Source organism: Calonectris borealis, chromosome 1 (assembly GCF_964195595.1).
Source record: "Calonectris borealis chromosome 1, bCalBor7.hap1.2, whole genome shotgun sequence".
In the NCBI taxonomy this organism is placed as follows: domain Eukaryota; kingdom Metazoa; phylum Chordata; class Aves; order Procellariiformes; family Procellariidae; genus Calonectris; species Calonectris borealis.
Genome location: NC_134312.1, coordinates 101,412,730 through 101,425,063, shown reverse-complemented (window position 1 = coordinate 101,425,063; position 12,334 = coordinate 101,412,730). Strand labels below are relative to the sequence as shown.

At 35.6% G+C, this 12,334-nt stretch overlaps 1 protein-coding gene across 3 annotated transcripts in view; it reads right to left on the bottom strand.

The window, feature by feature from the left end:
• EPHA6 (EPH receptor A6) overlaps positions 1-12,334 on the bottom strand; it is a 515,739-nt gene that overhangs the window by 226,653 nt on the left and 276,752 nt on the right. The gene's annotated exons all lie outside the window — the stretch shown is intronic.

Here is a 12,334-nt window from a genome sequence, read left to right as displayed (position 1 = left end):
TAGTCAAAAGTAGCATGCTGCACTTTGTAACCAAATCTCCCATGCAGGAAATATGCTTCAAGAAAAAATGAAGCAAAGCAGTACTAATTACAGGATTGATCATAAATGTTTTTTCTGGTAAAGAGATGATGAATTTTCAAAATAAATCAACTAAATTACTAAGCTAGATGTGAACATTTTTCTCCTTGTTTTTTGTGCACAAATTATGAGTATGCTTAACTGCCAGTGAAATCTACAGAAAGATCTGAATTCTCCCAAGTCCGAAAAGTAGGATATGTGCATCCCAAGGGAGCCATGTTCGCCTCATGGATAGTTATGCCATACATGGTTTTACATGCATAGACTTATTCCTTACCTTCTAAAATGTGAGTAATTCTACCTACTTGCCTTCAAGTATCACTGACTTAATGTTTGCAATGTGCGTAAAAGCAACCAAATGCTACAGCTTATGAATGGAGCAGAAAACCTACAATAGAGTATACGGCACTTGAAGGGTAAGCTTTGAGAAATTAGGCTAAACTTGGGATAAAGGGACAACGTACTCACTGACAGATGAGGATGATGTGAAATAACATTGGCCTGTTATCACGGAGACTTGACCAAAAACGTGTAGGTCATTTATATAATTAAAGACTGCATAGTAAAACATAAAACATGATTCTGAATTAAGGTTTCTTGAAAAACTTTCCAGTAATTTAATTTGGAATCTTAATTTTGTTAATGAAGATTTCGGTAGCAACTTGGGTGTATGAATTTAATATTCGATGTTTTATGGGTACATAAAAATAATTTCTCAAATAAATGAATACATTATTTTGCAGAAAAATGGCTGTAAAAGTTACCAAAAGGAAAACAATCTCTTTTATTAAAATCTGAAGTATTTGTATTACTGCCAACAAATCTGTGCTATTCTTGTTTCCTGTTGCAAATATTGCAATTCTTACAAGGACTATCTCATATTGCTTTGACTCAGAATAATGGAATCTTTTCACACTTTCAAGTCCAAACAGTATACTGTAATAACATTTACCCTTATTAAATCTTTTTATCTTTAATTATTGTAAAGGTATCTAAACCAAACTCAATAGATAAGCAGGAATTTCTAAGTAGAAAAAGAACCAAAAAAGCAAAAAACCAAAATCTATAAGCTTATTTTTTAATGCTTTAGGAAACAGAAAAATCTGGTCAAAACGCTGGCCACCTAGTAATAAGGCTAAGAGTGTAAAGCTCGCAGTTTCAGGTGTTTCACCTTATATCAAGAGATTAGAAGTACTCGTATAGCATACTGTGCTTAAATCATTTACTTTCACAGTTACTCCACACTTCTATCAGTGTACAAGACAATATGTGACCCCCCCATCCTTCTGAAATAAATGTTACACTTCCAGTGTGTTTTATTGATAAAGAAAGAACTAACGGCCTGGTTTGTAAAACAAGCCAGCTTCCATTAAGCATCTCAGTAACGGGGCAGTATTTTCCAAGGTGCTCAGTGAATTGCAGCTCTCAGTGTGTCCTTTTCACTGAGATGCTGAATGAGACCCGAGTTCCCTGGAAAACCTGTCAGTCCTGCAGAAAACATGCACACACTTTCCTTACTCTCTGTGAGTACTCTCTCACTCGGTGGAGCACCCACAGCGTGTATCGGTAACTGCGTAAGAGGTAACAACTTCTTGTGGTTAAGGTCTTTATTTTCTGCAGCTTTTAAATGTTCGTTGTATCACAACTTAATTCACAATACTCCACTGAGGAAACAGATTGTACATATATCAGGTACTTAAAATGTTTACCTGCAAAAACTTAAACAGAAAGATGGGAAGACAGTTTAAATACAGAGTAATATAGAGAGTAAGGAATGGAGTACATCTCATCTATGAACTTTTTTGAAAGTATTGGATAGTTTCAATGAAAATGTAATTTTAGTGTTCAATGGAAATGTAGCTCATGTATCAATCTGATAAATATGAAAATATTACAAAATTATTAAAATATTGCAACAAAGTAAAATAGTATTTTCTTGTAGCAGACATTAACATATTAACATGTTTTTAGCATTAGACTAATGAATCAGTGGCAAATCATTATTTTCACATTATTTATACATATATTGAAAGACAGTTTTGTATAATATATAGATGCATATAGAAATAAAACTATATATAGTAAATATTATGCATTTTTATCCTTTAAATTATACTTAATTACAGAAGAAATTCCAGATTGAGATTTTAATTAATTTTAATCCTACATCAACTGAAAGACTGAATAATAGGGACTTGCTCATAAAACCTGACACATAGTCCACCCCTCAAATTATTTTTGAAGATGTTAGTCTTATTCTCCCTAAAACTGCATGAGTAAGCCACATTTTTAATGTCTGACAATATAACCATAATCTTAAACTGGAAAAATGGAAAATTTAAGAATATTTTATTCTTACTGCTGCTTAAAAGAGCTTAGATTTATTGTGATTATGAGAATGTAAAGGTTATCTAGAAAGTTTATCCAGTTATCCAGAATGGATACAGAAAAACAAGATCTGAACTGATTTTTCATGCAGTAGCCTGCCTTTTGGAGTTGCCCACCACCCAGTATTGCAGCTAACATCTTGGGTGCTTTCCTAGAAATCTCAGGCCATCTTTACGAACCAGTTGTGTCACAGATTAACGGTTATAACAGAAAAGCAAAGATTTTAAAGTGAAAGATAATGAAGCAAATGTGATGTTAGATAACTTGGAAAACAGGTAAGATACCCTGCAATATGTCCCTGAATCTGCACAGAACTGCACTGACACATACTTTGGAATGTGCTGTAAAAACATTACAATATCATGTTGATGCCTCAGTAGATGTTTGGTGCAGGTGACTCTATGGGATACAGAAGCTGTATGGGCCAAGGGTGGAGGTTTTGGGACACAACTTTCTTCCTTTTACATCAGCTCCTATGGGTTGCAACATGAGAAACTATTCACAGTGAAATTTAGCTTCAAAGATCTCACAAACATCCCTTTGTTCATCTGAGATTAATCACTTTTTCAGTATTACAGTATGTTGCATGTAACAAAAGTTACCATTGAAACGGGCGCCACTAAACCTGATTGTTTCAGGAAAAGGTCAGGGAGATAAATGCAGATAAAGCTATGCTCTTCTCCTAAAGATCATCTCCCAGCACCAAAATAATATACACCAGGGAACTAAGTTAATACAGCTCCACAGTCACACATGTTCTCTGAAAAGGTACAGACTTTAATCTTCCATGCTGTCAGCTTGCTTCTTTGACCATACAAAATTCACTTCCAAATACAAGTAAGCGTTTTTAAAGATAAATGGTATTTAACACCACAATAGAAAAATGTGATTTTCTCTATTTCCTCTCCAAAGATTTCATATTCTAGTCAGAGTCACATTATTTATAAACTGAAATCAATACTTACTGTGAATTGGCATAGAGGGATACTAAATATCAGTTAAAATATTTTCCCTTTATTAGAAAAAAACATATCTATGAATATATGACAATGAGATATTAAAAATTCACCTCATGTCTAATTAGTAAATGACGTTTCTAGCTTGACAGAAAAATGTATGAGTTGAGGGAAGAAGGCAGACTCGTATTTTCTCTGTTGTTGATAGACCATAGCCCATCATCCTTGAACTGTAGACTGAATATCCTGAATCCCATTACTCCATTACCCTACCCTGTCAAAAAAAATTTTTTTAGTCCTCATTGATCTTTAATTACAGAATAAAAAGAATTGTTAGATAATTTTAGGACAACAATCTAATTTTGAAAAATTAGAGCTTAGAGCTTAATAGTATGTATATATGAACCAGTCATTGGAAACAGACAATTTGTTTTCCAGACAGATTTGAGTTAATAAAATAAAATGATCATTTATTTCTAAACTGTAAAATACAGTATTGGAAATGGGCTGAACAACTTGTCAGTAACTTAGGGGATCATACATCAGTTGTTTGCAATGCATAACAAGTTAGAATTTATGAGTCACTTAGATAATGCACATTAAACACTTCCATACAATTATAGATCAAGCACATGATTTAGAAGCTTCTGCACATATTATTTCAAAAAAATGTGGAAAAGACAGAATAAGCACAAAGAAAATTCTTGCAAATGTAGATTAATTCAATGAAGAATGAGATTTAATGAACACTGGAGCAATTTACAGGGTTTGCCATTAACTTCAGCAGAAAAGTTGTGACTAGTTATCCGAGTACTGTGAATGAAGGCAAAAGAACTAAGAAAGATTAAAAGAGACAACAGAAGTGTTCAGGAAAGATTAGCTGAGCCAGGCCTCCCTTGCTTTTTATCCAGTGGGACATCTGTAACTGTCTTCCAGTGAAACAGCTTTGGGACATTAGAGCTAATTTTGCAATTAGAGCTTTCTTGTAAATATTTGCTTTAAAATTTCAGTTTTCAAATACTGAGTAGTTTAGTGTACATGATGACATTGTTATTCTAAGAAAGAAATATGGTTATCAAATTGGTCTAATCTGTTGAATACATGTTTTTTAAAAATTTATTAAATTTAATTTTTTTTCAAGTTTATTTTTTATATTATAAATTCTTTTATTCACATGCCTCTTCCTTTTGCTCATGTTTTCTTTAGGAATGGTTTTGTGTATCACCTTCCTTCTCCTTTTGGCTATCATGACTCTACATGTAGACAGCAAAATCAAGCACTTTTATTTGATGCATTGTTTGTTAACTTCCATGTCACTTTAGTAAGTGAAAACAACCAAGACAAAATACTCTGAATAGTTAGTCCTTCACAGAATTAGTTGCACTCACTCCAGAGGACATTATTGTATCGAATAAATATCGTTTAAAATAGTTTTCTTGAAAAAGTTGACTTTAGAACCTGTAGGCATGTCTTGAATATCTGATAATATTCCTGCTTAAGTGAAGGTTTTAAGGGAAGACATAAAGAGGATAAATAAAGAATATGCAAAAATCACTTCTCAGTGGAAACCAGAGATTGCATGCTATATGGAAATAAGTTTTAGCAGATTAAGAGTGTCTTTTTTTTTCCTTCTTTTGGTCCCGGCCAACGAATACACCGGCCAATCTTGACATTGGTTGTCACCCCCTGCCTCATCTCTGTCAGACTAGGATTCAGACTAGAATATGAAGGCTCACTTATGACAGGGGTTGTTAAAGGCAACAAGCATTTCTAAATTAAATATTAAGTGTGCATATCCTGGCTAGTTGTCGTGGTTTAACCTGGCAGGCAGCCAAATACCATGCAGCCACTCGCTCACTCCCCCCTTCCTTGGCGGGGTGGGGAGAGAATTGGAAGGGTGAGAGTGAGAAAAACTCGTGTGTTGAGATAAAGACAGTTTAATAGAACAGAAAAGAGAAAATAATAATAATAATGATAGAATATACAAAATGAGTGATGCACAATGCAATTGCTCACCACCCGCGCTGACCGATAACCAAGTAGCGATCGGTACTTCCTGGATCACGCCTACCGTTCATATACTGAGCATGACTTCACATGGTATGGAATACCCCATTAGCCAGCTGGGCTGGCTGCCTGATTATGTTCCCTCCCATCTCGTGCACCTAGCTCAGTCAGTAGGCACGGGAGCTGTCCTTGGACTAGGAGGGCACTTAGCAACAACTGAAAACATCGGTGCGTTATCAACATTCTCCTCGTACTAAATCCAAAACACAGCACTAGGAAGAAATGTAACCCTATCCTAGCCAAAACCAGGACACTAGTATAATGTTTTCAGAGGGGCAATCTTTATTATTTGTGCATTGGAGACCCAGTACAAATTTTACCATAGCGGGAAAGCATTTAAATATGTAACACAGATATGAAGATAATAAACAAATGTCTCTCATTGTTAGTCTGGGCAGAAAAAGGTTATTAGAAATATTATCTCGAAGCTAACAGAACTGTAAAATAAATAGATTTATGAAGCTTTAGAAACTATGTAATTCTGAGTCTGCTCTCAACCTTATTCCAATGTGCACAACTTAATGCCATTATAGTATATAAATGAAAACTATTTCCGATTTGTGAGCCTAAGGCAAATGCATATGGAAGAGTCACAGAAGTGGAAGGAGAAGGGTTGTTGAGTGTAATCAAGAAACGACATTTTAAGAAGCAAATGAATCGGAGCAACCTGCTACCGACATAATTGCTTTAAAGACCCCATAGCAAACATCAGCAGAATTGGTTTGTAATTTACCATGTCCTTCATTTTGAACATGCTCCCTAAAGGTTTGCGTGAAAGTCACGACATCTACAAACAAAATTTGTTTCAGATTGACTAGCTGTGATGAATGTCCTCCTTTACTACCCTTGACCAAAATCACTCCTCTTGCCAAGAATGCAACAGAAGTCTTCATTTCACTTGTCATATACTGGGAACACCATAATTGTGGTTCGTTTTTTGTTTGGTTGGGTTTTTTTAATGAAATAGCTTTCAGAAATGTTTAGGTAAACTTTGAAAACAGAAGGTTCCTAATCTAGCTCTGAAGAATTTCGTAAGTCGGTCAATTACCATTTGTGGCAAAGGTTTCTAATTACTTAAGTCACCAGTTTATATCTGAAATGTCTTGTACCTTACCTTGACTAGAATACTCAATAATGATTCTTCTAACTATATATCATTCATTGTGAGAGGTTCCAGCTAACTGAAATGTGCCTGATTATCCTAACACGGTTCTTAGCTGAGTGGTGTGCAGATAGCATCAATAAGCTTGTTTGACATTCTTGTTTAAAATCACCAAAGTTGATGAATAAACATCTCATTCGTCATGTGCTGAATGCCCTTCGCAGCTAGTGACTACAATAGGAACAAACAAAATAAAGGCGTATTTCTTATCCCAGTGCTGTATGCCTACCAATTTATTTATAACTATTATTTTATATTTTTCTCCACAAATGTCCCTTTTACAAATTGAAACAAACTATTATTATTAAATATACAATTGTTGCAGCATTTGGACGTGGTATTTTAGTGATTACAACTTAAATCAGAAACTTGCTGAAAACGCATGTCACAGACAAATTGCCAGTGGTTATAAATAATAGTGTGCTATGCAATGAAAGAAACTATTATAAAAGCTGAAAGACCACACTGGTAAGTATATTATGGGAAAAATACTTTCCAGTATTGATTAACCTCTTTCCCCTCCTCCTTCAAACTAGAATTCCATTTGGTTCTCCTCATATTGCGTAACTTGGAGAAACATATCTTAAAGCTATGCATAGGCTGACTAGCTTAATGGATAATACTGGTGAACGAGAAAAAGTAAATGGAATCAGGTTGACTTTTGCTGCATTAAAGAAATGGCTGAACATCAATATCTGCCAGCAGAAAAAGAACATATTTGTTAAAGAAAATTTATAAGGATATAAATCGAGATTGTTTTAAAGGCCATTTTTCACCTATGATTACTGTGTAGTAATCAGGCATACGTGTAAAGAAACATCAGCAAAAAGTACTCTAAATGTACAGAGGTGACTAGCAGATAAAAATCTGTGGGTAATAACTGCTGCACAAAGACCTTGCCTCAAAACTTTGAACTTTGGCAGACCTGAAGAGTGTTCAACAGAATGTTAGTTGAATAAGTCTGAGACTTGAGGTTTAGCATTTTTGCCTTGTGTTTTTCTTTCCAACTATAAATGCTTAATTTATATACACACTAACATAAATATGCATATACATTGACATAGTTTAACAGACTGGCCTGAATATTCATTGCATAATGCTGAATACCTTTTTTAAATGTATTGTTTAAATGTATTGTTTAGAAGTGACTTAAAATAGGGACTACACATCTCAAATGTTTTTTTTTTGTTAGTAATCCCTCTTACCGTCTTCACATCACATTCAGTATGGACACTTAACAGACTGTCCCTAGCTAGTAACCAACGAGTTAATATTTCTTCTCAAATTTTTCACATGAATAGCACCAGCAGCACTGCTCTGCACGGCTCCCATGACAGTACAGGGTTTGGCAGAACTATCAATACAGCTGTAGGTGTCAGGTAAACAAATGCCATAAATTTCTCATTTATTGTCATCTATGAAAATTTCATGATCTTTCTTTCATGTGGCTTGAGCTCTGGCAATGTCTGATGGAGGTTGTTTTGTGACTGTTTCATAACAGGCTTTTATGCAACCTGCTATTCCATTTCGACAATCAGTGATTAGAAATAGCTGTTCCTTTAGATTTATAAACCATTAACATAAGCAGTTTGGAAGTCGGTTCAAAGGGCTTCATCGTGTCATTAGAGGTCTTTTCCAACCTGTATGATTCTATGATTCTATGATTACGAAAAGAGCAGCTTTCTTGACTTTAAAGTTACAAAGCACAATCACATCTGTAAAGATTTGAGACTCAGGGAAAAAAAAAGGAAAGCTAACTTTTGATGGGGGTGAAAGTCAGATACTGCTATGGGACGCAACTTAGGATGAGTGAACAGGGAATTCCCCCGCCACCTCAGTGAGCATCCTGAAACTGTCATCCGCCAGAAGGATTAATCCTGATAAACTGTCCTGGTAGTGCCACTGAGACGCTTTTCTGACAGTCGGATGAAGCTCTTAACAACTTACACGTTGTTATTATAATGTTATACGCCATTCATTCATGGTGATAGGGTCATGTTTATTCCTGGAAGAGACACTGAAATCCTTCCATGCATTCCTCAGTTCCCACAGCTCTAAGAGAGTAATAAGAGGTTGCTGTTGCTACAGACCATCCACACTGGGCTACAAATATGTCTGAGGAGCCACCTGTACTAGGAACAATGAATTTGCTGTAACTTATTTTGAACAAGGAATTAGATGAAAGGTAATCCCTTTCAGACACTGGCAAGATTTTACCATCAGATTAGGAAACATCTTATCACCTAGGATATATCTGCCAATGGCTCACATAAAATAAAATGTATTAGGCAAAAGGAATCCTGCCAGATTTGCAGTTTCAGAGTCTGCCTGAAAACCTCAGCTGGTCACAGGCTGCCAACACTAGACACAGAAAAACTAGACAGGTCTTTAATATAGTGATAGGGTGTGTGCCCCAACAGAGTGAAGTCTCTCATGCCTCAAACTTTGCCCACTGGTAGCAGGACTTTGATGGTAGCAGGAGACCAGAGTCACTCACAAACTGCAGAACTGAGGAGGGAGAAAATGAGATTTCTGGGATGCAATGGCAGAAGGAGTATTTCTCTAGTGTAAGCTTTCCACCAAGGCAGGAAGGAGCCCACAAATGGAACGATGCCTGCGAAGTGTCCCACGGCTGGATGATGATTTTAGGGGAGCTCACTGCTGTGGGACTTGCAGGCGAAAGGCAAGCTGGGGGATGCCAGCATGGAGTCCCACAGGAGGGACATGATGTGGTGAAAGTGCAGCCTGGACAATGAGGAAACTACCCAGTCAGAGAAACACTATAGCTACGGAGTGCCGCTCCTCAGTGATGCAGTTGAAATGGTAGACTGAAATGGAGCAGGCCACTATCTGTCTGTATAATCATGTACTCAGGATATGTCTCATGACTCTACTCCCCATCTGCACAGTGCAACATTGAAAAACCCCTCTGTTCTCAAGTAATAGAACTTACGAATGCCCACTGGGTGAATGTGTATGTGGACTATTATTTGGAAATAGGAACTACTGTTTTAAGTTCTGTTTTGCTTAATTATTCATTATTTACTACTTTAATTATGTATGAAAAACCTCAAATACTTCTGAATGTTCTTTAGGCAATGCAGACTCTAAGGCATGCTAAGAAAGTTATATAGTGAGGTGTCTCTTCCTTCCATTAGTCGTAAGAGAAACATAAATTACAATTCAGCATATAATTCTCTGCTTCTTCACACAATGATTTAAAGTCTATTGAGTACAATTACTTCATACTCAGCATATTTACTGCTGTATAAAACTTTCTCTCTGCCATAAACAAAAGGCATCTAAGCACTTTTCTGAACAACAGTATTGTTAAACATTTTTTGATGAGGCTTTTTTTGAAAACATGTTTTACCTTTCAGTTGTTTACACATTACTTTGGCAGTGATTTGGGAAAGCACTTAATATGCGCTAATGTTCTTCCTTGAACAGGGACTTTGCTTAAGTGCTTTTCTGAGCAGAATCTCTTTCTGTTTATCTGTCCATTTATCTGAATTTTGAAGTAGGGATTATTTTGATATCTCAACACATTTTGAAACAAAGCTACACAAGAGTAGCATATAGCTCACTTCCCTCATCTTTCCATCTGCAACATCTCTGCTTCCTAACATATCCCTACCCCATCCTTGTTTGCCACACTTGCTGGACAAGACACAGCATGTGCTGTGGTCATTCAGGAACCATATATATTCTTTCTTTACTGACTAGCCAATAGACAGGTTAAGTGGTCGGTCAGCTGGCGTCTCTAGTCCAGTAAGAAAGCCTTACATAGCTGAACCTTGCTTTTCGACCTGCAGACCCAACCAACAGCTTGGTGACTGTAAGTGGCCATTTTTCACACTTCTGTTGAGAGAACATATCTGTGAAATCTTTTTCTCTGTTATCGAACTCATGTTGGCTAATGGGTTCACAGTTCTTTATGGTGCCTGACAGACAATGTGACCACAGAAACTTTGTTTCCTTATGAAGCCCGGGGGGGGGGAAACCAAAACCATGGATATCGAATTTATGAATATTTGTACAAAATTAATAACTAAAAAAGTCATGACTGCTACCAAATTAATTTTATATGACTTACTTTAATGTTAGTAGTTTTTTTTCAGTATTTGATCAGGTCTGATAATGCGTTAGTCATCAAATCCCAGATAGGTTTGTGGGATGAATTTTGCAAAGCCTTTTCAAAGTGTTACTTTCCTTTAGTTACTTCTTGTCATTGTTAGAGCTGAGCAGTGTACTTAATCTTGTTGATGCTGATGATTGCATGAGGAGGCAGTTAAGATTTTAATATTAGTTGTGGTAGAGCCCTGTGCATAAAGACGAGTCTTAATCACTTTTGAATTAGTTCACTTCTCCTGTCAGCAAACATTCTCCCTCTTTGATGCTCTCAGACTACTCTACTCAGTAACTGTCGTACAATACAGTTCTTCAGTTTCTATGGGTGCCCACGGTACTCTTCATTGCATTATTTTATTCAGCAAAATGCCAACAGCAATATCTTTTCCCAAAAGAGAGAAAAAACCCTGAAGAACAAGCTAATAATTTTGCATGTTTAAAAAAGAATCTGTTAATTTCACATAAATCTTCAAAAAGAAAGGGCCACTGGAGGGAAGGAAATCCAATATGCTCAAAGAAAATAAAGTGCTAGCTCCTCAGCTACTGTAAATTATTGCAGCTAACAGAATGGTCTGGATTTACAACAGCTGAAGATATTGTTCAATATTCTTAACAAAGATATGACAATCGAAGAAAACAATTTATATATTTATAAAGAGGTCTATCACTTCATGCAATGTCTATACCAAAAACATTAAAACAGTATGTATGAAAATATTACATATAAAAAGGTAGTATGAACATGGGATAAATATGTTGTGTAGATATAATTTATTATAGATCTAGATCTTTCATATTAGACACACATCAAAAGAGAAAAATTGCTTTAAACCAGTATGTTTGGACTTCTGGTAATGCAGCCCTTGTACACATTAAGATATTTTTGATTTGTTGTCACGTCACACATACAATATTGGATCTTTGTTTTATATGAACATGTACACAAACCTGCAACACCATGCAATAAGTACTGTCCATTTCAGTATAATTGAGATTATAAGGAAAGATTGCAACAGTGAGTTTACTGTTTGGTGGTAGAGCTAGAAAAAAAAATGCAGTATAAAGGCGATTATTTAGTATTTTTGGTAAACATGGCAAAAGCAAAACTATGAATTGTTTACTAATAGCTGGCTAACAATAAAAATAAAAAGGTCACTAATCCTTTTATATGATAACTTCGATCTGATTTATAAACATTAATAAAGTCTCCGCAACGCTCTTGAAGCTTTAGTTCTACAGCTTCCTTTTCTGAGGTTAGATACACTTCTTATTTATGACTAAAAGTAACTCACAAAAAATGTTTATTGTCCTCTCAATAATTTCCATCACCAAAAACTCTATTAATTTTCATCCATATTTCCTATGACATTATCTTTCTTTCTTTTACTTCTAAATATATAGTTAACATGCTTATGATTTTATACAACTACACAGTTTGTAAGCCTACAAAATGGTTTTATCTTTATAACAACATCTTACAGATGCCTCCATTTCGTTTATTACAATGCTTTCTCCTGCAAAGCTGTCTTTTTATATCCAAATAAACTGACAG